General features: G+C 41.3%; 1 protein-coding gene and 1 pseudogene across 2 annotated transcripts in view; both read left to right on the forward strand.

Moving 5' to 3' along the window:
- Positions 1-27,710, forward strand: part of Arhgap32 (Rho GTPase activating protein 32) — a 221,555-nt gene that overhangs the window by 35,496 nt on the left and 158,349 nt on the right. The gene's annotated exons all lie outside the window — the stretch shown is intronic.
- Positions 10,053-11,797, forward strand: LOC115031941 (large ribosomal subunit protein eL21 pseudogene; annotated as a pseudogene).

Here is a 27,710-nt window from a genome sequence, read left to right on the forward strand (position 1 = left end):
CTATGCTTGTGGCCAGCAAGCTCCAGTAGTCCTCCTGCCTCCATGGACTGGGGTCACAGGCACAGGTGCACATGGCCTCATGTGGCTGATGCTGGACACATACAGTGCAATACAAAGCACACCACACACACACACACACACACACAGATCTCAAGCACCCACTATACATCTATATATCTATATATCTATATATCTATATATCTATATATCTATATATCTATATATCTATATATCTATAATATAATCTCTATATAACACATAATATATCTATATTTTTATATCTATCTATCTACCTTCCTACCTACCTACTTATCTATCTATCTATTGTGGGTGCTTGAGATATAAACTTAGGTCTTCATGCTTGCATATGTACTTTACCTGCTGAACCTGAATCTGTAGCCCTTATGTTCCTTTAACATTCAGATAGATGTACATATTATTCTTATTGAAACTGTGCAAAGTTTGTGATGTAGCTGGTGTGGAGTGAGTCACTTAGCAGAGTTGTAGAGTTGTACCTCACAGCCCAGGTTGCTGGAGCGCGTTTCACAGAGGGGCAGACTGCTGAGAAAAGCAGCTTGTTATCACTGTCATCTTTGGAGTTACTCAGTGGTGCTTCCTCAAGGTAGGCTCACTTTACTTTGTTGTCTTCTGTTTTATAACTACTTAAACAAGTACATAAGAGGTCACAACTTGCCGGGCAGCGGTGGCGCACGCCTTTAATCCCAGCACTCAGGAGGCAGAGGCAGGCGGATTTCTGAGTTCGAGGCCAGCCTGGTCTACAGAGTGAGTTCCAGGACAGCCAGGGCTACACAGAGAAACCCTGTCTCGGGAGAAAAAAAAAAGGAAAAAAAAAAAGAAGTCACAACTTGTTAATTTACATTTTGGGATGTTTTCTGATATAAGCAAAATTCAAAGTTGAGTGCTAATATTTTTTTTCTTTCTTTCTTTTTTTTTTTTTTTTTTTTGGTTTTTCGAGACAGGGTCTCTCTGTATAGCCCTGGCTGTCCTGGAACTCACTTTGTAGACCAGGCTGGCCTCGAACTCAGAAATCCACCTGCCTCTGCCTCCCAAGTGCTGGGATTAAAGGCATGCGCCACCACGCCCGGCTGAGTGCTAATATTTTAACATTAGTTGTACAAGCAACTCTTTAAAAGACAAAAATAAGCTGCATATGATGGTGCATGCCTTTAATGCCAGCATTTGGGAGGCAGGGGCATGGCCAGGCAGATCTCTATGAGTTTCATGCCAACCTATTCTATGTAGTGAGATCTAGAACAGCCTGATCTACAGTGTGAGAGCTTGTCTCCAAAACCAAACCAAACCAAACCAAACCAAACCAAACCAAACCAAACCAAAGACAAAGATAACATAGCAGTAGAATGACCCGTCCAGCAGGTCCAGTTATATGAGGGTCTCGAGGGGACCTTCTCCTAAGAACCAAATGGGGGGAGGGAGAGACAGACACCAAGTGCGAGGACAACACGTAAACAGTCTGAGTAGCATCAAGGTGTCACTGTATTCAGCAAGGCTCAAGGCTTAAATGCACAAGCAAAGGAGGAAGTACTTCTCAGCAGGAGGAATGGGGCAGAGGAAATGCACAAGCAAAGGAGGAAGTACTTCTCAGCAGGAGGAATGGGGCAGAGGAAATGCACAAGCAAAGGAGGAAGTACTTCTGGGGGGGGGGGAGAGGCCCAATTCAGAGATCAGGACAATAGTGTTGTCTTAATAGCTCCCAACAGTAGAATTTATACCTGCTTTTTTTTTTCTGTAGGGCAATTTAGAAATATGTATCAAGAACCTTAAAACATTACTTTTGACCCAGTAGTTAGACTTTTTCTTTATCATCATCATCATCACCATCATCATTGTTATCATTTGTGTGTGCATGATACATGTCTGTATGTGTGCCATGATGCATATGTGTAGGTCAGAGGATGATTGGTGGAATCAGTTCTTTCTACCTTTATATGGAGTCTAGGGATTGAATTTAGAGCCTTATAGCCTTCACTGCACCATCTTGCCAGCATCCTATGATTCTGTCTTAAAAGATTAATAGGAAGGAAAGCTTATGTTTAAAAATGAACATACAACTACACATACACACTCATACACAAAAAGAATTTTTTAAGTAGTTAGTAGTTGAGAACAAAGTCATAGAGCTGCACTTGTAGCAGGAGGAGGAGAACTTACCTAGTACATACAAAACTGTCTTTATTCCAGTTCTGCATCTCTACCCGAAACCGAATCACAACTCAGGCTTGCATGTACAGGCTTGTAATGATTAAATACGAAAAAGGAAGAATATGTCATGCACTTAAATTATATGCACGCACATGTGTTCATGCACACATACCAACACACACACACACACACACACACACAGAGTCACAAATGAAAATAAAAGTGTAAGAAATAGAAAGCAACATAGAAATAGCTGTCTCCTGTGAGGCTTTGCCAGTGCCTGGCAAATACAGAAGTGGATGCTCACAGTCAGCTATTGGATGGATCACAGGGCCCACAGGAGCTAGAGAAAGCACCCAAGGAGCTGAAGGGGTCTGCAGCCCTATAGGTGGAACAACAATATGGACTAACCAGTACCCCCAGAGCTCGTGTCTCTAGCTGCATATGTAGAAGAAGATGGCCTAGTCGGCCATCATTGGGAAGAGAGGCCCCTTGGTCTTGCAAACTTTATATGCCCCAGTACAGGGGAACACCAGGGCTAAGAAGTGGGAGTGAGTGGGTAGGGGAGCAGGGCTGGGGGAGGGTATACTTTTGGGATAGCATTTGAAATGTAAATGAAGAAAATATCTAATAAAAAAAGAAAACATCAAATGAATCATATGTATAGTCAGATTTAAGGATGCACATGAATATAAGAAATGTCAAACTGTAAAGGAACTTTAACTTTTTAACGCCTATTTTCAATGGTGGTTCTTAAGCACTTTAACTCCCCTCTAGCCTACCACCCTCCAGAGGTAGTGGAAAAGAAAAGATATGGGGGAAGTGGACCTATTTAGAAATGGTTCGTTGGAGCAACTCCCGTCTGTAGTCTGGAAGTTCACAGGTTAGCAGTGGCAGCTTGAGCCACTCGGAAACACTTCAAGGATACACTAGCTGTCCAGTTTGGTAGAGTTAGGATAGCAAATGTGAATCAGCAGTGGTGGCAGAGACAGCCAGGCCTCAGCCTCAGCACAAATCAGCAGCAGGAAGGACCAGCAGGAATGAATACCAGGAAATGTTCTTGGCTGTGCCTCTCTCAGAAAAGGTCAGAGAAGACGAGAGACCCGCAAGCGTTGCACAGCTATATAAGCAAGCCTAGCTCAGCCTCCATCACTGTCTGTCAAGTCCTATTTATGTCTCTCCAAACAAGCATGTGTCCTCCATGGGTCTTGCCTCAGCACTGTGCCTGTCTCAGGTGATATCACTCTGCTAATCAGCTCAAGTCTGCGAAAGTGACAAGAAACTGCAGAAGTGTTTTGGTGCGGCCCCCAGGGTGGAGGTTGTTTCTCTATGGAGTCCTGACAAATGGAGCTCAACTATGCAATGTAAGGCAGACCAATATGTGGGCCATTGGACTATGACAGGAAACTTGGTAAGGTTGAATGGGTTGGAAGCCCTGGAACCTCTGAGAGTACAGTAGGTGCTTCACCTGCTTCTGACCAGGTCCCTGTCACATGATCACACTCCCTACATAGGAACTTGACCTATGGTTAGGTAGATCAGAAATTAGTTCTCCATGCTAATGAGTTATCTAGAGGCCCTGAGGGTTTAACCAATAAGCTTTCCTCCTCAGGACATTCCTTCCTGCAAAAGGTATTTAATCTCTGGTCCATCCTGAGAAGGTGGTATGTACCCACTTTCCACGATGAACAATCAATAACCAGTTTGGAACCCAGGACTGTCTCTCTGAAGAACTACTGTGGGGAGCATGGAGGAAGCCTTTGTCTACAGAGCCTCTACAGAGCTACACCATCTTAAGTGTCCTGCAAAAGGTCCCTCCACACTCCTAGACAACCGCTGCTAAGGACAATCCTAGAAGAACTAAACCAGAGTTGCCTCTTCACCCCGTCCCCAGCCCCTGGCTTCCCAGCCTGCATTCCCAGCTCCCCATGACCCAGATGCAGTGACCCAGCGGTTGTCTGAATGTTCAGGAATTTGGTAACCCCCCTCCCCAGCCCTGGCCTCCCCCAGGCCCATGGATCCCCTTCATTTCTGACTCTATGTGGTTTCCAATGGCACCTGGATGCCCATGAGCTTGGGAACTCCAGCTTTAGCTTCAGCCCAGTGGTTTTTCACTCAAGCCCAGCACTCAATGGTGGTGCAGGGTAAATGCAGTCTAGCGCTTTGCATTACATCTGTCTGGCAAAGTTCCCACACCTCTGTGGCAAGGTGGAATGTGAAACCACACCAATACATGTGTGTCGTTAGCAAGGAATTCGTCATCATGCATCCAACATCTCTTCATGAGTCTGCCTTAGTCTTTCACCTGTGTCCACTATAGGAAAACATTCCTTCATGTGTTTGCCCCAGCAAAAACCATCCAACTCAAATGACTTTCCAAAGACTCCTTAGTTTCCACTTCACTGCTTAGGGAGATCTGAAGCTTGAAGCGAGTCTAGGCAATTTATTGAGACTCTGGAACCCCTAACAGAAAGGCTGGAGATAAAAGTTTGCCTAGCATGCTCAGTACCCAGAACTATGTTTAAAAAAGTAAAGAATAAAATTATTTCCAAACACTTGAGTTTCTATTTTATAAAGAAAAATCCTGAGATATAAGCAATGTTTATATTTATAAGCAAAAAGATGGACAGTTATAGTTTTCTTTGTCCATTTTTTTGGGTGAGTTTGGATAATGAAGAAGCTTTATTTTTGTAATCTGAAATGTTACCTGGAATTGACACCAGGTTTGCACCATGTGAGCACAGGCTCTACTGCTAACTGCCGTACTCCATCCTTGAGGGTTTTTTTTAAGACTTGAGCAAGGTAAGGGCACTGTCTGGAGTTAAAATTAGCTTGATTCAGACCCTGGTTGAAATTGCCACTAATTGTATAATTCTAGAGAGGTTGCTTTCCTTCCAGGATTTCCTTTGAGAGTTAAATAAGATATGTCATTGGTAACTTCCTTCTTGCTTCTGTGTTTAATGCTATAATAGTTAATATTAGCTCTTCAAATGGATGAAAAATACCACAAATCCTTTAAGATTTATTTGTCTATTATTTTATGTTTGGATGTGGCATACATGAGCGCGTAGTTACCATGTGCACGCCTACTGCCTGTGGAGGCTAGAAGAAGGTGTGTGCTTCCCTAGAATTGGGGGATTGTGAGCTACCACGTGTATACCGGAAACCAAGCTCTATCCTCTGTAGGAGTAGTAAGAGTTTGTACCCTCTGAGACATCTCTTCAGCCTCCAAATAACAAGGAAATTTTGACTGAAATTCAAAGGTAGTAAACACTTGAACAGTTGAGGCCTAGATTAGTTTCAGAGATGCATGTGCTATAGGCTAGGAATGAAGACTTTGACTAGAGCAAAGCAGAGTGGTTTGTGGAGCGAGAAGGAGAAGTCATCAGAATGAGTTCTTAGTAACAGTGTGCTGCTTCTAAAGTACATTTGCTTGCTGTGCTTTTAGTAAAGTGCTATCTTTACTCATCAAGCCTGCCATTATTAAGACGAAAGTGTTCAGGGTTTGAAGCTAGTAGTCACTCAGCATGTAAACTGAGGTGTCTTTGTTAACTCCTGAGGTTGTATTCATGTGGCATTATTAGAGAAAATAGCAGCCTAAAATACTCTAAGCAGTAGGTGACTCCATCATTTTATCGTGTCTGATTGAAGTGTAATAGCGACAGAGAAATCTGCCTTCTTGGTGTTTTTGCAAGGTTGTTACATCAGGTTTAATGAAGAACACTAATTGATATCAAATAGCTGGTTAAGTGCAAGGCAGGGTGTAGCTCTGGTTGTCTTGGATTTCAAAGTGCTGCTGGTGTTGCTGCCTCTAGGTGTTTTCATAAATGGGTTTTGTAATAAAGGCCCTGAGTCTTGGTGGGTATCAGATGTTTCTGATACTTCATTTGCCTCCCTGTGTAGTCAGGTTTCTTGAATGAGTACATTGGCTTTTGTTTATTGCTATCTTTCCTGTAGTCAGTCCCTTTGAGTTGTAGCAGGTTCATGAATATACTTATTGAAAATGGTTTGGATAGGTTTGCATGTGGCAGAAAACCTGGCTACTATGGGGAACTACTTTCTTGTAGCAGGGTCTCGGCTCAGAGTTGCAGTTGTGACTGAAGCAGCAGTTGACTTTTAATAGCAGTTAAATGTGCAGAAATGGTGTTTTTTTTTAACACTAGTTCTTTCAAAACTGTAAGATCTCTTGAAATTGACGCTTCTGGGTTAGCTTCTATTGCTATATGTGCTCATCTTCATGTGATGAGTTTTTCCCTCTTAAAGACATTAAACAGCAGCAGCAACACCTCTCTGTATATTGTCGTTTGGTGAAACACTACCACCACCACCACCACCACCACTACCACAACCACCACCACCACCACCACCACCACAACCCCCCCACAACCCCCCCCACAACCCTCCCCCCTCCCACCACAACCACCATTACCACCACCTTTGTAGCCTGCTCAAGGTTTTCTTTGTCTCAGTAGTGGAACATAAACTACATATCATACAAGAGAACGGCAATTTATTCATTTATCTTTTTTATTTTTGAGATGGGACCCAGACTAGCTTGAACTGAGACTTCTGCCTTTATCTGCGAGTATAGGGATTACAGGAGTGCACTATAAACTGGTCTTTGAATTTGGATTTTTCCCAAACTAGTGATCCACATAATTATGTCTTCCATCAGCCATTTCATCACAAGGGGAAACACACAAGAAAAACAAGGGGTGTGTGCTGCGCTACCAGTGCTTTTCGGACTCTTTTGGAGTGTGTTTTCACCCCTAAAACAGAGACATCTTCTGTCTGTGCAAGGCCTATCTCTGTATGTACTTGATAAACTCAGTACCTGGATATCATAATCCTTTGTAAATTATGTGTATTATGAGCATTTTTGATTCATGATATTTTTTATATACTGTGGGTTTATCAGGATATAATCCCACTCTAAGTCAAAGCTGTTGTGTTGTTGCTTGAGTCTTAGCTTGTCAACAAAATGTATGTTTTTAAAGACTTCTAGAGTGCTTCTGTTTTGAATGTATCCATATATCTAATAAAAACTCATTATTCTTTTTATCTGCTTAGGTGTATTATTATCATTCTTGCACCACATCATTTATTATAAGAGCCAAGTTAAGTGGTATTGTGTTTGCTAAATAATTATGTGTAAGAGGAAGTAGACTCTCTAAGCTCCATGAAGGCAGATACGATGTCTATTTTATTCAGTACATACTGGTTTTGTGCAGCATATAGTATCCAGCATGCTCACATTAGAACCCAGTACTAGCCAAGCACAAATATGTAGGAGAAACCAGGTGTTCAGTTCATACTGAGTCACTGGCAGTATTGGTGGGAGCATTGCTAGGTGTTTGTGGAAGTTGGATACAAGGAAGGAGAGAGAAGATTCAACTAGATTTTTGAAAGAAACTAATAATAACTGTATTTTCAAATACTTACTCTGTACATGTTATCAGCATGTATTTAATCTGTAGCAAGTACCAACAATACCACTAAAAATAATTAACTGTAATTTTAATGTCTTTAAGCTAGCGGAGACTTAGGTGTAGAAAGCTCTTGCTTAGACAGGTGCCTGTAATCAGATGTTACAATGGCCTTCCCTTAGATTTTGGTTAGAAGTAAGTTTAAAATATTCATATATACTGTAGTCAAAATAATGAGAGCCAAGACATGAAGTAAAACTATCAGGGTTTTATCCCAAGGATGTCATTCTCCTTGAAAATGATGTGGGATTTTAAGTGATCATATAACACAGATCTATTTTAGATAGTAAGATAGACTACAACAGATAAGCTTTCAGATTTTACTTTTAATTTGCTTCTTTGGCTTGATCTACTTGCCCTTAGAAATACTAAACAGTGAAGTTGAAGACAGGAGTAAAAGGAGAAAGTCCATTAGGACCTGTAGAATTTTTGTACTTAGTAGCTGTAATCCCCTCCATCCAGTTTTGAGGTTTTGTTTTCCCCAGAAAATATATTGATTAGAATATAGAAGTTATACATTTGTGTTATGTTAAAATGGTTTTCTAAAAGATAGAAAATTGCTTTTTTCTGGCTGTCCTCTTCTTTTTCTCTCTTCCTTGAGACAGTCTTATGCATCCAATACAGTCTCAAAGTGGCTGTGTAGCCAAGGATTACCGTGAACTTCTAATTCTCCATTTCCACCACACCCAATTTACACGTGGGTGGGATCCAGTCCAGGTTTTTGTGCATGCTAGGCAAGCCCTCTACCAACTGAGCCACATCTCCCGGGTCGCCCCTCCAACTTCTGTATTTTGTAAACTAAATCTTTTTCTTCTACTACAATTTTTCTCTGCAATCTTAATTAAATTTGGAAGGAAATAAACTGGTTTTTAGAGACAGACACTTCTTTGAATGCAGGTGAATAAAATTTGGTATGTTTTTCTCCAGAAAGTATTGCTAGAGTAGTTATATTACTCATATATGTCTCTTTTAAATTCTAGAAAATGTCTTCTAGGCTAGTCTGAAGTCATAAATCAGGAAATAATGATGCCAACTGGATCTGCACGTCATTTCCATGTTTTAATGGTCAAATCCTTGGCAATGAAGGCACATTTATCTGAATGTGTAGTAGTTTTTACTCAATTCTGATAATCGTGTGATAGTTTTAAAAATTGATTTCTTTAATCATTTAACGTTGATGGTTAATCATTTGCTAGATGCACAGCCCTCTCTTTGGGCGTGTAGGAGAATGGTGGATAAGATCTCTAGTTATGGTGTAAAGGTCCTACTGGCTGGGAAGTGGATGCTCCACCTGGGAGATGCTTCCTTTGACCTGAAAGTGGCTTCTCTTACCTCCAGACCCCACCAACACTGGCACTAGGATGTGCTTCTCTAACAGACTCATTTTAGTGGAGTCATTAAAGGTAAAGACAAGATGGAAGGAGGCAGATAGGTAGATGAGTGCCTTCAAAGTGCAATCCAATATTAGGGTTGGTTCTCTGGAAGATTGGTTTGAGTGCGTATGAAACATCTGTAATGTTTATAGAAGGTTGGGTTAGAAATTGTTTAAGTAGGTCATACCATCAATAGTTTAATCTCAGTATCAGTTATTTCTAGTGATCGGTGGTTCTATATTGCTGAAGGAGAACCTGATTCTGGTGAACTGTGAATAAAGGTTTTTGATTAAATAGAAGGCATATTGTCAAAAGTTTAATGAATATTTGAGAATAGATTGTGGTGATTTTTTTTTTATCTGTAAATATAACAAAATAACTTCCAATAAATTCACTAGACACCTTGTTTCTTAGATCTTTATAGTAATACTGCAAATACAGGGCATGAGGTACTGAGGTGAGTGGTTTAGGACCAGGAGTGAAGCCTGTGCTGGGCCTGGCTGGACCAGGACAGTGGGAAAGTGATGGTGTGGTGACTCTGCAGCAGGAGAGCCTTTCCACTTGCACATTGTTGGTTGTTTCTTCAAGACTCCTTTAGGAAACACAAAAATAAGAATAAAAAACTATCAAAGCATCTGTGCTATTTGACGGTTACAATTTCCAGATTAGAATGAAATATTCTAAGGAGCTAACAGTATACACAGAGATGCTAATTACAGAATCATTTACAACTGAAATATTTTAAACTTTGAATAGCTAACTCTCTGCTCTAGTTTTCTTATTTATAAGGTGGGGGTTGTACAGGTTGATTATATCTACTCTAAAGTTTTCAAGACCTGAGACTTTTTGAGGGCTACAATAAAGCTTCAAGTGGAAAATGCCCCACCTGGTTTCATATGATGGGCTGTAGTCAAAATGCAGGTGCATTAAGAGTTTTATATAAAACTACCTATATGATATGTGTAAAATGTACATGAAGAGTGAATGAACTTTTTTTAAAATTAAGACATATCCTATTCTTAAAAAACACTTTATCGCTTTTGGCCGCTGCAGCCATCTTCCAGTAACGTGCCAAAATGACAAACACAAAGGGAAAGAGGAAAGGCACCCGGTATATGTTCTCTAGGCCTTTTAGGAAACATGGCGTTGTTCCTTTGGCCACATACATTCGAATCTACAGGAAGGGTGATATTGTAGACATCAAGGGAATGGGCACTGTTCAAAAAGGAATACCCCATAAGTGCTACCACGGCAAAACCGGAAGAGTCTACAATGTCACCTAGCATGCTGTGGGCATCATTGTCAACAAGCAGGTTAAGGACAAAATTGTGGCCAAGAGGATCAATGTGCGGATTGAGCACATCAAGCACTCAAAGAGCAGGGACAGCTTCCTGAAGCGGGTGAAGGAGAACGACCAGAAGAAAAAGGAAGCCAAAGAGAAGGGCACCTGGGCACAGCTGAAGCGCCAGCCTGCCTGCGCCACCCAGAGAAGTACACTTTGTGAGGACTAACCGAAAAGAGCCTGAGCTGTTGGAGCCCATTCCATACGAATTCATGGCCTGATGTACCAGGAAAAAACCAAAAACACTTTATCATGTACTTGCAAATATAAATAATGAAATGTGAAATCTGAGATATTTCTGGTAGTTTTGTAGTAGTATATGGCTTTTATGAGGAGCAAACGGAATATTATATATGTATTGTGCCCAGCATAGTGTCTGGAATATGTAAAGCCTTCAGATTCGGCTACTACTGCAGGCATATTTTATTATTTTTGATGCACATAGTCCTTTTTTTCTAGATATTTAGTTTTGATGTTGTACTGGATAGTGTATTTGACAGGGGCAATAAGATATAAATAGAGATGTTGCTGTTCCCTTATAGCCACTTGCTGACAGCCATGGTCAACTCCTCCTTTTTAGTTTAAAATTTTCAGTTATGCTTATGCATGTATATGTCTGGGGTCCGTGGAGGCCGGAGGCCTTGGGTTCCCTGGAATTAGAGTTACAGGAGATTGTGAACCAGTTGACATGGTTAGTGGAAGCTGAACTCTAACTTCTGTAATAGTATGAGCTCCACCGTGCTCTTTGGTATTGAGTTGATGATGAACCCTTCTTCTGTGTTTCCCCAGCTGTTTGCAGACAGTTAAAGAGATAGCAGAAAACTTGTTCTGAGCACCAGAGAGAAATGACTTAGTTCAAGGGTAATTCCAGGGTACATGTGCTGACTTCATGGACCATAGTGACACTGGTGGCAAATTTGTCTATAGGGAAAGGCTTGAGGATGAGAACGTCATATAGGGCTGGCATCTATCGTACGCATGGCAAATGCAAGATCAAACACAGATGGTTCTGAAGCCTGAGAGGTCAGATGGCTATACTTTGTGGTCTTAGGGAAGGTGAAAGATGGCATGAGCACTGTGCTTCTTTTTACTGTGAGGGTTCTAATCCTGGAAAACACTATTTTGTGTTTGTGAGGGAAAGAGTATAACATTCACTGAGCATTGAAAGGTAGAATTTTGAGGGTTAAGGTGAGAGAATGGCATTTCACGAGACACATAAGCATAGAAACCAACGTGGGAAAGTACAGGCAAGGGAGAACATCATCGTATAGGAATGGATTCAGTGTGGAGCCGAGGGTTTAATTCACGAGACACTGTTATGTGGAGGTCTGTGATCTGGTAAGAACTAGTTTTTAGGGAGACTGAATAACTGCAGAGTGGGATGGTGTGGGGCCAGGTAAACCATGTAGGAAGACTTAGCATTTCTGTATTCACTGAATAGAATAGTCCCTGGATTGGGGAGTAGTGAATGGCATGGACCAGAGGCCCTGGGTTCCTACAACAGAAAAAAAACATTAAGGATAGGATAGGATAAGATGGATAGGATAGGATAGGATAGGATAGGATAGCATATTTATTTAATTTATGATCAATGGTGATGTTTTAGGATATAAAGGAGATGGAGCCGGGCGTGGTGGTGCACGCCTTTAATCCCAGCACTCAGGATGCAGAGGCAGGCGGATTTCTGAGTTCGAGGCCAGCCTGGCTCACAAAGTGAGTTCCAGGACAGCCAGAACTACACAGAGAAACCCTGTCTCGAAAAACCAAAAAAGAAGGAGGAGGAGGAGGAGGAGCAGGAGGAGACCAGCGAGACAATGAAGATAGGTTAAATATGAAATTATTACAGAGGTGGACTAGTAACTTTATGAATTGGGTAAGAAAGAGATAGATGTTAAGGAAAGCCTTTGTGTTTTAAACCTGGGTGTCCTGGGAACTTGTTACACTTAATAATCTTAATGAACCCTGGGGAATGAACATTAGTATTCATTAATGGACATGCAGATAGTACTTTGTCTTTGACCAAATTGCCTGTAAAGCATTTGCTTGGTGCTTTTGGAAATGTACACCTGGAACCTGAGAGGGTGGTAGCTAGAAAAGTTAAGACTAGAGACTTGTATGCAGAGATGTGGTGGATGGGACCACAGAGGTGGTGGTTGTGTGTCATGGAAGAGATCAGTCCTATTAGTGCTGGGGGTCTGTAGTTGAACAGTTTGATATGTTTCTTGTTGTCCTTCCCTCCTTCCCCCTCTCTTTCTGAAATATGAGCTCTTGTTGTAGCCCTTAGGTCATTAAAGGGATGCAACATAATAAAGTTTACTTTCTGACTGTTTTTTATAGTGCAGCTCCCACACTTGTTTGGATTTTTGACATTCAAGTTGAAGTCCTAAAACACCAGCCTCATGAACAGGGCTAGGTGTGCATATCACTGTGTGTCAGATGGTTATAACCAAAGGCATGGCCTTGAATGTGGTGCCTCCAAAATTGTGTAAATAGGATGCCTTAATTCTCTTACAGTAACCACAGCTCTACGTAATAAGACTACATAATATTACAGAACTGTTTCAGAACTAGTTCACATTTTATTTGCTAAATCTTGAATGTAATTATAAACAGCGGTAGCACTGTGAGACTTCTAAAAAACAGTCTCTAGGCCCTTATGTCATGTCGTCTAACTTAACTATATTTTGTCTCCTGTTTCTACTCTGTATAAGTGACCATTTTCATAATTCTTAGGTTTCCCATAAATTTTCCATCATAAATGTGTGTGTGTGTAAAATTATAATACTATGATAAATTATGCTTATTATATTATGTTTAGATCTATGTATATATGAGTATGAGCATGTGCATTTCATGTCATGTGTGTAGTAATTATGTAGAAAATGGAAACAAAACCAGGAGTCACTGACTGGGGTTTTATAGTCTGTGAGACAAGAGATTTGGGTAAATTAGCTATAATTATAGTTTCCTGAGACACTACAACATGCTTATGGGAGGCAGAGGCAGGAAATTTCCTGGGCTGAGTAGTGAGATTCTTTTTCAGATACTAAGGAATCTCTAAATGGGGCAAATAAAATCTGTCTTTAGTAAAATTATATTGTGTATAAAATCATATTGTTATAGATATTTGGACAAAATTTGTTAAAGAATGACATTTGATTTCATTTTGGGGGAATGGCTCTGTTTGAGCAGATAAAGGGTAGAGGAAGAGTTTGGTAGGTTATGTAGACACAGATGGAATAAGACTTACTTGGGGCCGGGTGTGGTGGCACACGCCTTTAATCCCAGCACTTGGGAGGCAGAGGCAGGCGGATTTCTGAGTTCGAGGCCAGCCTGGTCTACAGAGTGAGTTCCAGGACAGCCAGGGCTACACAGAGAAACCCTGTCTCCAAAAAAAAAAAAAAAGACATCCTTGGGAAGCAGTATAATAACCTGGGTGGGGCACTGGGTGGAGATGATGCTAACTCTAAGGTGAGAAGGAAATTGGGTTGCATTTTGGAGATGGTTGAGAACATTTACAACTCATTCCATACAGTTTTTAATGGTAGTATTTTGGTCAGTATTTGCAGAAAATGTGTTATTTAAAACTTCAAATGATTAGATATCTTCTACTTCTCCACTGTAGACGTGGGGACAGGGAGGTTAACAGAGCCAGTGGGTGAGAAAATGAAAGGACACTGCCTTAATTTGGATTTCTATTTCAGTGATTAAACAACAAGAACAAGAACAACACTACCCTACAACCAAAGGCAACTTGTAAAAGAAAGAATTTCTTTCACTTACACTTTCATATTAACAGTTTATCATCAAAAGAAGTCAGGACCAGGAACTCAAGGCAGGAGCTGATGCAGTGACCACTGAGGAACACTGCTGCTGGCTTGCTCCTCATGTCTTACTCTGTGTTTTCTTACACACCCTAGGACACTTGTGCAAGTATATCGTGACCCACAGTGTTCTGGGCCTTTCCACATCAATCATTAATCGAGAAAATAACAGGCTTGCCTACAGGTTAGACTGATTGAGGGACTTTCTCACTGAGTTTCCTCGTCTCAGATGAGATGCTAACTTGTGTCAAGTTGACCTCTTACACTTCCTTACCAAAGAGCAAGGAAGAGCCAGCAACCCAGCTCCAGGAGACAGAGGCAAGGGAACTCCATGAGTTCAAGGCCAGCATGGTTTTGTAGTAAATTCCAGGACAGCCAGGGGTACCTGGCAAGACCACATCTTCCAACCAGTCAGATAAACAAGGCAGGCAGGCAGGCAAGCTTTTTTCCAGTTAAAAAAATATGAGCAGTCTTACTAGTTATTTAAAAGATGGAAATGCAGTGGTGCAGATTGGTTATTCAGTTTTGGTGAAAGTGAAATAAAAAATGTATATATTGGTAAGAAATGTAGCCTCGAAATCATGACATTAACTTGCTTGGTGAACCCTAATTTTTAAAAAAGCTCCAGATATGATCTGATCAGTTGGGTGATTAGTGGTGCTCTCCTTCTGTGCTGACAGCATTTTTGCTAATCGGGTTTGAGGGCATAAAATTAAGATGATAAGAATACCTAAGAGGTTTCTTTTTGGAAAAAATACACTAAGAGTCATTCAGAATGCATGATTTTCATTATAGTCGTCTATTTTTTTAAATTTAAAATTATTTATAAATAGTAATTTGTCAGATTGTCCAGAATTCATGAGAAATTGAAGTGTTTCTAGTTTTGATATATCCTTCTGGAATTACTTGTCAGCATTTGCCAGGGTATTTCTAGTCATTATACATGCTCCTTTTAAATAGGAACAGTAGAATTTTTATAGATTTTGAAGGAGAAATGTGCTTTCAATTTTTAATTTTTCTTCTGTCTTGACTTTTTTTATGATACATAATTCACTCTCAGAATGTAGAAGTGCTTCTGTCATCTTCCTTCAGAATTGCTTGACAGTCTGTTGACTAGAGACGTCCCAGTCTGTGTCTCAGTGTCTGCCCCATCTCTCTATTCCCAGGGCTTGAGTCAGTTGCTGCATTTTAGCTTTGACTCTGTTCTGCACTTGAGTGTTGAGAATATGTCATCTCTTTTGCTCAGAATGAAAAGAGTGAAGACAAGCGTTGGGAGCTGAATGAATGAAGGTAGTCTCTGGCATTTTCTAACTGAGATAGGAGGGTGAAGTGGCTGGGGGTGGGGATCTGTTTCCTAGTGTGGCCATTCAAGGCCTTAGTTAGGGAGAGACCTTCCAGCTGACCTGGCTGGAAAGGTGACTGAGCTGAAAAACTGGAACAGCGAGTGCAGAGGTCCTGCAGGAGTGAGCAGGGGTTGCTGCTAATGGGAGAACTTTCCAGAACCACAGGACTGTGGTCCAGGCAAAGAGTCAGAAAAGTGGGTGATGGAGCACCACACTACCATGGAGAGATTTAAGTAGAAACATAAGAGTTTACTCAGACTTCAGAAAAGAACCCTTCATTTCCCTGACAGGAAGCGGGTTTAAGCAGAAGCTGTTGCAGTAAGATGGAAGGCGAGGAAGCTTGCACTGAGGAATGGCTGTGGAGAGGAGACAGCTTCAGGAAGGGGTGTAGGTTGAACTCCAGGATTTACTGATGATGTAGTTTGGGGATTTGAGGGAGAGGTGAGCTTTTCTATTTCAAAATGTGTCTCTGTAAATGTAAAAAGCAGATCTTCATTTGTGAGCAGTTTGCTCAGTGATTGCAGAAGTGTTGGCTGATGAGCACGAGTCTCTTGGAACTAGTGTTCTGCAGGGTTGTACCAAATGCGAGAGCTGGCCCTGGGTCCTCTGCTACGCACTCTCCACTTCTGAGCCCTAGCTTGTGGGGAGAGACCCTGCTTCTCCCGCTGTGTCTTCCTTCCTTCCTTCTCTCCTTTCCTCCTCTTTCCTTCCCTCCCTCCCTCCCTCCCTCCTTCCCTCCCTCCCTCCCTCCCTCCCTCCCTCCCTCCCTCCCTCCCTCCCTCTCTCTCTCTCTCTCTCTCTCTCTCTCTCTCTCTCTCTCTCTCTCTCTCATTTTATTTTAGTGTATGGGTATTTGCTAGAATGTATTTCTGTGGATCATGTGTACGCAGTACCTGCAGAGACCAGAAGAGGGTGTCTTCCCTCTGACCTGGGTTTACAGTTGGCTGTGAGCCTCCCTGTAAGATTTGGGTTCTCAGTAAGAGTAGCCAGTGCGCTGACCCCCTGAGCTATCTCTTTTGCCCCTACTCTGCCTTTCTTCTGTCTTTTCCTGGCTTCCATGTGGGAACACCTACCTGGGTCTCTGTTTGGCATTCTCTTTCCTTTGCTGCTCTTGCAGGGATGCACAGATCCTGCCTCATCAGAAGGAGCAGGGCTAGGCCATGCAGCCCCAAACTGGATGTCAGGGCTACAAATGCCTGGGGCTGTGGAGATTTGGATGGAGTCTAAGCCATCAGAATTTCTGCATAATTCTATTTCTATTTCTGTGTAATCAAAACAGGAAAAATGACGATCATTTGTAAGTTGATCTTGGGTTTAAAGACAGGCCTGTGAGGTTGTTAATTTTGGTAAAGATGCTGGCTGCTAAGCCTGATAGCCTAAATTTGACCCTGGAGCCCACCTATTAGCAACTAAATACCCTGGGTTCCTTTGACTGCCACACACAAGACATGTCATATTTACATGTGTGAACACACACACACACACACACACACACACACTTTGGTGGGTGTGCACATGTATATTCAACAAGTAAATAAACGTAAAAAGAAACTGATTTTTATCAGGTTAATTTTTATAGATCTCATCATGTTATACTGACTCTCCAAACGTCTGCTTTCCTTCCTCTAGACTGTACTTCAGTACCACTCCTGCTTCCTTGTTTGATACCCAGGGACAAAATGGGCCTTTCTCTTGTGGAAGAGCCTGCTTCATCCTGTTGTCTCTCATGTATTGCGGTAGCATGAATGTTACCCTGTTAATTTGCCTGCTCGTGAAGTCCATCAGATAAAAGCAAAAATGACACAAACTTGCATTTGCTACTAAAGATGAAAGTTTCAGAGTAGATGACACATAACATCTAAGGGTGACTCTCAGGCAGAAGTGTGGGACTGTAGTGAAGTGGAGGGAAGTTCTAGAAGAGGTGGTGCGCATGGCAGGTGCTGTGTTAAGTAGCTATTTGAATTGGTACAGGGAGTGTTTGAGAGAGTGAGACAACACATTTTCTCAAGCTGGGTTGTTTTCAAACAGTTTGTCTTAAGGACAAAGCTCTGAAATCCAGATAACAGATTTGCCACACTCCCTCCCAGGAATAGAGGGTTTTTTTTTTTTTTTTTTTTTAGTCTTTAGTGGTTATAGGCTCATATATGTAGCTTCACTCATTGGCATTGTGTTCTTATGCCCTTTTCCTTTGCGTCTGTGTCTTCCATATTTCGTATAAAGGACACTTATCTTTGGATTTAGAGTCAACTGAATCCAATATAATATCATTTTAAGATACTCATATTTATAAAACATCCTTTCCTCAAATATGTAAGATTCACTGGGACTGGGGATTCAGACTTGGACATGATTTAGAGGCTGGCGTTCAGCTCACTATACTGTTCAAACCCTGTGAAGTCCTTGCAAAAACCTGGAAACCCAAGGAGTGGTAGAATGGGAGTTCAAAGATAGTAAGAGCTTTGTATAGGTGTGGCTGGTTTCTACAGCCCAGTCGTCCCGGCAGGAGCGCCCTCTTGAGGGAGTAGTGCTCAGAGTCGTTCTCCCAACACAACTTGAAGGTTTAGAAAACGCTGGTCAAAATCAATTGGTGTAATTTATTAGTTTATTGGTATTTTGGAGTAGTTGAGTCAACTACACATTATATGGAAACTTTCCTTTCAATGTCTAATAATTACTGTAAGCATGATTAAGAACACTTAAAAATATCCTTTTATATATATTTGATTTTCAGTTATTTACATATGATCAATGCTTTAATTACACAGTTTGCATTTTTATAGCAAGGGTTTCCTGAGGTACTTTGTCAATACAAAGTTTTTATAAGAAAGTTATTAATAAAGGGACTCTGGCCAGCTTCAGCAGAGCTTGCCCTGCTGCCTGGTTCCTTTTGCCTGGCTAGAAACTGTTAGATTACCTTTCTAAAGCTACCCACTGAGATCTGTTCCCTTATTTGGCCATGTCCTCCTCCTGGGCTGACCACCAAGGTCCAACTATCAAAATGTTGAAATCCAGTAGTCAAAAGCCCCCCTCACCTAATTAGCATGACCAATTAAAATTAAACTCCTAATCCTAACAGCTTTATAAATTGATATTTTCTTATATGGCACATCTGTCCCCACTAGGACAAATACCCCTTACCTTTCTCCCTTGTTTTTATTCCCTTCTCCATCTTATCTCCTGTTTTTGTTGCTTATTCCTTGCCCTTTATCCCATTGGGGCAAATAAGTCTCCTTTGTACCAAGACCTTGGTCTTGGGGTGTCCTGAGCTGATACTGTCCCTTTCAAGTAAGACAATGAAAACTGGAGTTGTGAGTGATGCAAAGAAAAGTCAGGCCAAAAATTGGATGACTAAATGCAATATTTGCCAAAACCCAAAATTATTAGTATGACTGTAAACTTTAAAATATACCTAGAGGGACCAGGAAAATGGCTCAGGAAAGAGCTTGTGAATCAAGCAAGCCCAGAGACCTGAATTCAGATCTCTGGCACTCATGTAAAAAACTGGTTATATGGTATCTAGCTGTAATCCCCGAGGAAGTAGGTACAGGATGATCCCTGAGGACTCACCATGAGAGAACCTGTCTCAGAAACAGGGTAGAGGAACATTGATCTGGTCTCCCTCCCTCTCTCCCCTTCTCTCTTCCCTCCTCCTTTTCTTCTTCTCTCCCACCTCCCTCTCTCCCTCTTTCCCTCTTCCTCCCTCTTAATGTCTCTCACACCCCTTCCATTTGTAGGAAAAAAAATAGAGTTTAAATTTTCATGAATCCTGAAACTAGACAATGCAGCCTTATATAAAGAATATGCTATCAAATGTCAACTTCTCTGTTTCCTGGTTCTTTGTCCGAAGGTAAATGATGTAATAACTCACATCTCTCTTTACTCTTTTACTTGTGTGAGTTGGGCATGACCAGATGTTCCTCTATGGGCGGAAGTACCAATTAAGTAAAATTACATGGATTGCTTAATAGTTGATAGCCAGTATTAAGAACTTGTCCATAGTGTTAATCATTTTGTTGTGTGGCTTTTTTTTTTTTAAGCGATAAGGTCACACTCTGAATCTTAGGTTGGTTTGGAATTTGGCAAGCCCCCTTCCTTCATCTCTTAAGCGCACGCAGTGTGCGGCACTGCACCTGGCACACACACACACACACACACACACACACACACACACGGGAACAGCATCCTGTTTTATACCCCAGTTGACTTGGAACCAACTATGTGTAACTTTTTAAAAAATCTTTCTGTGTTGTATTTTGTTTTTTGTGCTGGTGTGCCTTTTTTGTCTCTCACTTAAAACTTGTTTGTGTCTTTGTATGGTTATGTGTTGCTTAATGATGAGAATGGCTTCTGAGAAATGTTTTGTTATACCCTAGGTCACTAGATAATGTCTAGTGGGACCCCATGGTTTGTCCATGACAGAGTGACCTTACACAGTACTTGATTACATTGAAAGTATTTCTTGTGAATGGCACATATGTTGATAAGGGATTGCTTATTGGAAAATTTAATCCATGCACATTAAATGTAATTACGGACAAGACAGGATTTATGCTTGCTGTTTTGCCATTTGTCTTCTGTGTTTCATATCTTTTTTTATATCTTTATTCTTCCGTGTAGTTTTCTTTCCTACATTTAGTCTGAGCTTAATGGCCCAGGAGCATTGTGACCTTTCTGGTAGATATTTTCTAGTGAATACCATTTAAACTGTTCTTTTCTCAAAAATCCCACTGTTTGAGAAATTTATAAATTCATATAATGTATTTTGTTCATATTCATCCTTCTCTTCCTTCCAGTTTCTCCCATACCCCACCACTTTTCCCTCCCAGCTTCATAGGTTTTTGTTTGTTTGTTTATTTGTTTTAAACTCACTGAGCCCACTTGGTGCTGCCACTATGTTCATGGATGCAGTGCCACCCATGGGAGCATGGGCAGCTTCTGGGGGGCGGGCTGCATCCCCAGAGAAGCCTGGCTCTTCTCCCAGCAGCCGTTTGCTGCCTAGAGCTCCTTAGCTGGGGACTCTGTGCGGCCCTCCCCATCCATATTGGGAATATGGTTGGCTTGATCTTGTGCATGCAGTCACAGTCATGGTGAGTCCATGGGTGCACCTGCTGGGTTGTCTGGGGGACACTTACTGTGAGTTCCTGTGTGAACAGCTCCATCAAGTCTTGGGGAATCACTATTTCTATTTTTTGTTATTTTTGTGGTTACTCTAATGTCTTAGTTAGGGCTTCTGTTTCTATGATAAAATGTCATAACCAAAATCAACTTGGGAGGAAAGGATTTATGTCGTCTTACACGTTGTTGTCCATCATCCTGAGAAGTCAGGGCAGAATTGCAGGCAGGAACTGACTGATACAGAGGCTATGGAGGAATTCAGCTTACTGGCATGCTCAGCCTGTTTTCTTATACCATCAAGGCCTGTGTGCCCAGCAGTAGTACCACCATTGGGCTGGGCCCTCCCACATCAATCACTGATTAAGGAAATGCCTTGCAGGCTTGCCTATAGGCCAGTCTGGTGGGGAAACTTTTTCAGTTGAGAGTCTGTTATCTCAGATGACTGCTCTGTGTCAAGTTGACATAAAAACTAGCTAGCACACCTAGGGAGTGTAATTGCTAATGAGTGGGTCATTACTAGTTTAATCTCAGCAGCATGCACAGTCATTATTCGTGTATAGCATGTTTTCTATCTCTTCCTTTGATTTATTGTTTAATACAAAATACTCTTTAGACACTGTGCACATCAAGACAGTTCTAAGTTATTGCTTTATTCAGTTGTCTTTTGGATTAGAAGAAACAAAAGAAAAGCAGATGTAAACAAAATCTGTGTATAAGGTCTTTCCTACTTCTGTAGTTCCTTACTGGTGTGCATCCTGTTTACGGTTTAGTGTCCTTTCATTCACTCCAAAGGCTTTGTTTTTAGTGCTTCTCATAGGGTAGGTTGTGAACTACACAGACTGTTGTCTTTGGCTATGCATCTCACATCAAGCGTCTTTTGTGTATGGTAAGTTGCTGCCTTTACAGTTACTATGCCACGAAGCTTATGGCATATTTTACTTGAAATTTGGAGGAAGTTTCCTCTGTCTTTTAGTGCAGCAGGGCATATCATGTGGAATTAAATATTAAGGTTAAGTTCTTGCCTTTTCTCTGAGTAACATCCTGTTCCTGGGAAGCTTGGTTCATCTGTATCTCTTGCATGCTGCAGAAAAGACTAAGATGTCACCGTTCCTGTTCTTGCTGGTAGAATGTGACCAAGTAAATTGCCCTGTTGTTTATATAAAGTGCCATTTGAGGACTCTGTGCCAGTTGGGTTGTTTATATAAAGTGCCATTTGAGGACTCTGTGCTGGTTGGTTTACTTTAACATGACATACTTCCTCTTGATAGTAGCAAGGGAGAATATGCTAAAGTCCATAAGAAAGACTTCCGCTACTTAAAGGTAATCGGTTAGTATGGAGGGTCAATGCATGCTTCACACAGTATTTCTTCCTTGCCTCGTGCCACTCAGCAAACTGTAGAAAGAGTTATCATTGTCAGTATATTCCAGACGTCCTTGATTCCGAATTGCCCATCAGGACAGTTCTTCTAGCACTGAGCTCTGCATAAGGAGGCCAGTGATGCTGTGGGGTTAAGGAGAGGAACTGGAGACATCAGTGCCCCCGTAGTATGAAGCACGTCTGGAAGAAGCAGAAAGAGTGGGTCCAGAATGTGGGTTCCTCTGAACAGTCACAGTTGGTATCTACTTTAGGCGAGACACTGTGTCTGTATGCTCCTCCTTCTCCATCCTCCCTGGGTCACTGCAGGATGAGTGCAGCACCGTGCACACCAACACAGAAGCAACAGTTTCAAAGCCTTTTAGTTTTAATAGGATTTTATGAGGGAACAAAATTCAAACGTGTGTTTTCAGCTTACCTTCTTCATGTAGAGTTGTCATTCACTGACTGACCACCTCCGTCTTTTGAAATAGCATCTCATTGTAGCTCAGTATGGCCTCCTGACTTGGCCTCCCGAGTCCTGGAATGAGAGACACACATTGCCATGCTCACTTCTGAATTTTTCTTGCTCAAGTTTGGAATTTATTGTTGACATTGAAAGTCATGTTATACTTATTAAAAGTTTATGTGGTGATTATATCAGAAAATTCAATCTCTGAAATAAGAATTTGTGGTTTTTACACAGCTCACTGCTTGGTGTGTGTGTGTTTGTGGGGGACAATGCAAAATTTTAATTGTCTTTATATCATGTTGTTGAAGAAATTATGCATTTTCTAAATCATACTGCTTTTATTTTTATTTCTTATATGCCTTCTCTCTCTGATAATTAGGATGCATCTAATCTTCGGAGTGCCTGGTCTTGCCCTCATGGCCTCATGGTAGCCACACACTTAGGGCATGTAGTTGTCCTCTGCTTGCCCTTGGAGAACCCAGTTTAGTTGTGAGTCTCAGAGTTTAAAAACTACCTTGGGTAAATCTACTGTGTTTACGCCTTGAGAACCGCTCCACCTATAGGCATCTCAGTTTTATTTGTAAGATAGTTACCTTTGCAAATTCTCCATAGAGCCAGACTTAAACTTTAACTTGTAAAGGAATCAGTCATCAGGAAGTTGTTTGTCATGCAGATTTCCGAGCCCTAACTCTAGGTCTAGAGTTAGCCCAGGACCGTGTGACTTTAGTGATCCTGGGATACTGGGTAAGTATGGCATTGAGCTAGACTGGATTCTGGAAACTGGCAGGTTCCTGTTGAGAAAAGTCTGACTAAGGCAAGGTAATATTTAAAGGTCTCCCCTGTTTCCTAGTTACCAGTTTTTTTTAAAATCTAAGTTATTGATTATTTTAAAAGAGGAGCTGTTGGAGAAACAGATTATTTTTGCCATTTCTATTGAAAGCAAAGTGGTTGAGTTGGAAAGATTGGAGGTGGGTGTAATTATAGTTCTCCTAGAATTCAGTTTTTATTTGGTATCTGTAGTAGGCTCTCCTGGGGCCAGAGAGTACCTTTACATCTTCCTAATTGGTACTTTGACTCAATGCCTTCCTCTGTCCTCCTGTGCTGCCTTTGCAAAGGACACCCTCAGTCTTAGCTTCCTGCCCTTAACGTATACTTTATGCTCTTGGCTCATGAGGCTAGTTTCTCTGACCTTAACAGGTATTAGGAGTAATATTTGGACTTTCCTGCAGAAAGCCGTGCCAGTTTTAGTAGTAAACCCAAAAGTGATGCTTTTGTTTTGTCCAGAAGTGAAAATGATGTGGTGTTCTGTTGCACTGTTTGTAGACTGAGTTTCCTACCTTCTCCTTTGCTCACAAAGCTTATTCCTATGTTTCCCTGTCCATCTCAGCTGTGTTTTTCCTTGCTCCCACGCCACACACAAGACTTTCTCTTGCCTTAAAACTCAGTCCCAGTGTTATCTGGTTTGCTTTGACTGCTCTGTGTTCTCCTGGACACAGCAAATGGTGAGCGAACACTGTAGAGGGACTTGAGCTGCGTGTCGCAGTCAAGGATACGCTACTCCGGTTTTAAAAGTTAATAGAGCTCCAGAGCCTGTTCCAAATACAGGAAGAGCACACTCATTGTTCCATGGCCGGGCCTGTCAGGTCTAGTTTTCTTAAGCAGTGTATGCAAGTCCTGTATCTGTGGGACCTTCCTTTTCCTGGTAACTAATTCCTTGTCATTGTTTGCTCATAGCTTGAGGGTGAATTGATGTGACTGAACGCAGGGTCGCCAGGATTTAGGATTTTCCTTAGCAAGGAGTTATCGAGGTAGGCTTCTGTTGAAGCCTGAAAGGCTAAATTATGCAAAATGAGCTTGAACATTGTATATGTTAATGATTAATACAAATGTTAACCTTCAGATTTTAGGGTGTTTTTAGTTGTACATAAGCTCTGCTTATATCTATTTTTACCGCAGGGATCTGAATATTAATTATTATGTGGTCAAAAGTAGAGCTGTGGTCTGATTTGCTAAAGCTTGAGGCTAGGAGCCTTATTGCTTACTTTCATAATTAAAATGCTAATGCTATTAAAATGATTACAACATTAGAAAAACTTTGAATGTTGCTGGAAAAGTAATTATTTCTAGGCCAGAAAAGTATTTCCAGGCAGCCTGAGAGCTGGTTTGAGAATATGGTTTCCACTGGTGCATGTCTAATACTCTGCTATGCTGTGCTGGTATGAAGTGGAGATGGCAGAACAGATCCCAGGGAAAGCCAAAACTAAACCTTTCTGTTTGCCAAGTGTGAGAGGAGGAGTTCTGGACATAGAACCTAAAAATGCCATATCTTTACCTCACTCAGAACAAGAACCCTTGGAGAAGATAGCTCAGTAAAATTCTGTGGGAACATCATGGGCAAAGTATGAAAAATTAATTTTTTTTGTTTATCTTCCTGTACCCATATAGCTGAAGCTCGTATCTGTTTCTCATGAGGAAAAGTACAGCTTCCAAAATGAAGCTTTTTCTTTTTAAAACTAATGCTCCAGCTAGAAGAGGAGAAGAAAAAGTTAAAATTCAGCTATCAAGTTCTTGAGAGAGAAATCTGAATTAGAAACCTAATGAGAGTGTAGTGTCCCCGCTCTATCTCAGCCTGTGTGTACGTGTGAGTGAGGAAATGAATCCCTTCTTCATGACCCTGAACAGCTAGCTGAGGTGCGGTCTCTCTTCCTAACTTCCCTTCTGTCTTAATAGCGATGCTAAGTTAGAAGTTTCTGCAGGGTTGGCTGTGACATGGAGCCTTGAGGAGACTGATTTTTTTTGCTCCGTTCTGATTTCTTCTCACTACAGATGTCTGCACCAGCTTTCCCACTAACCATTAGACATGCAGATGTGAAAGTCAGCTTCACTGCTCACCTTGCATTGCCTCCCAGGCCGTGGGTAGGGCCCTGGACCCTTCATACATTGTCTGGCTTTCCAAGCTTTCCATAAAAAGCCTGGGTGGAAGCCTCCATAACCTTTCTGACTGTTGTGTTATGTATGGCTGCAAAACCTGTATCACACGGGCAATCCTAAAGTCGGCTGTTAGTTCCTGTGGTAGCTGAGCTACCCTGGGACCATAGTTATTGCAGGCTTTGGGTACCCAAGTGGCTGAGCACCATGAAAACAATATTGGGGAGACAACTCTGTTTGTGGTCTGTGCCAGCAGGGTGTCTTGAGACACTTATTATTATTATTATTAATTATTATTCAAACCTACACCCTCAAGACTACAAATGGGCTTTGGACGTTCCTTGCTTTTCCCAAGGCATCTCTTCTGTTGCTCTAGAGAGTCTATGCTGCTGCTCTTAAGAGGATGAAAAGTTAACAGGTGTTTTTTTTTTTTTTAAATTTATTTTTTACAAAGGAGTTTGGGTGTTTTCCCTGCATGAATGTTTGTCCACTACTAGCATGCAGTGCCTGCAGAGGCCAGAAAAGCGCATTGGATGCTTTGGAACCCAGTTAAGGGTGGTGCTGAGCTCCCACGTGGGTGCTGGAAGTGAACTCTGGTCCTCTGGGAGAGCAGCAAGTCCTCTTAACTGCTGAGCCATCGTCCAGCCCTGTTTGTTGCTGTTTTCAGTGTTATCTCTTAATAAACAGTGGCTGCTTCAGTCCAGTTTCACACAGGCTTATCTGATCAAACTGCAGGTACTTCTGCTGGGCTGTTGTTCTTTCTAATTATTTCTGAGAATTTGTTCCAAAAAAAGCCTGTAATATCTATGTCACAGCCTGAATCTTGTGCAACCTTGAAATTTCCACCACTAGATTTAATTAGCGCGGTGCCTTTAAAGCCACGCAGAGTCTCAGAATATGTTAAAATGTAAGCAAATTCTTTGTCAGATTATAACATGAGTGGTTTCTAGTCTATTTTTCAGTGGAGTTGACTTTGGCCTACCCACACTTTGGTCTGTCATAGATGCCCTTTCTGGGGTAAGTAGACCTGTATGTTACATTTCCCCAGGAAAAGTCTGTCTGTCACACAATATTATATGCACATATGAATATTACATAAGCATTTTAAAAGTAGACAGCTGGTTTTGAAGAACAATTTATTTAACACTTACTGTGTTGTGACTACAATGTCAAATCTGTTGACCATATTGTCACACTTAGTTCTTAAATTGTTCTTCTCAGGTTGGTGCTGGTAATCCAGTTTTTCAGTGAGGAAATTGAAGCTTAAGTTAGTTTCTGTCCGAGAACCCAGGGTAATAAGTAAGGTTCATATTTGACCTTCTCTAATCTAATTACTTAAGCTCCTTTGTAAAGTTACACACACACACACACACACACACACACACACACACACACACACACACACATATGAGTGCACACCCCTTGGCTTGGGTTTTTTTTAACTTATAATTAAAGATATTAAAACTATTTTGAATTATGTGTATGTATATGGGGCTGTGTACATATGGTGCCCGTAGTGACTGTTAAAATACCCTAGAGCTGGAATTACACAGACAGTGTGAGCTGTCCAATGTGGATGCTAAAAACCAAATTCGGAACCTCTGCAAGAGCAATGTGTACTCTAACTGCATAGCCATCTGTTCCACCCCTTACAGTATTTGTTATAGACAGGTTCTCACTCCGTGGATCAGGCTGGCCTCGAACTTGTGGTGCTCCTCCTGCTTTTCTCTTTCCAGTACTGGGTTTGCAATTATATATTAGTTCAAAGTTTTCAGATATCAGAAATGGAAGATACTTTTGGATTTGCCATTTTTTTTTTCGAGACAGGGTTTCTCTGTGGAGCCCTGGCTGGCCTTGAACTCAGAAATTCACCTGCCTCTGCCTCCCAAGTGCTGGGATTAAAGGCGTGCGCCACCACTGCCCGGCTCATCTTTTTTTTTAGTATATATTTTTAAGAAACATGAGAAGTCATGTCAGAAAGCACTTCTTAGGTATGATTCATGATATATAAGTTCCAGAGAGAGCTTCTGTGTACGTAGTTATAGAAGACAGAAGTTCTAGAAAGCACTTATAGAAGGGAGGAGGTACCTTTTATACCAAATCCAGTATTACTCACCATTAGATTCAAAATAGTTTTAGATTTACCTAAAAATTTCAGAGATTCAGGAGAGTTCCTACCTTCCCCACATCGAATTTGACATCTTATGGTAATTAATATGGGTGTGTTGGAGAGAACATGAGGGGACTTGGAGAGGGGGGGAATAGGGGTAGCTATGACCACATTCACTGCAC

The sequence above is a fragment of the Mus caroli genome, unplaced genomic scaffold (assembly GCF_978045245.1).
Source record: "Mus caroli unplaced genomic scaffold, Mus_caroli_1 scaffold_11, whole genome shotgun sequence".
Lineage (NCBI taxonomy): Eukaryota > Metazoa > Chordata > Mammalia > Rodentia > Muridae > Mus > Mus caroli.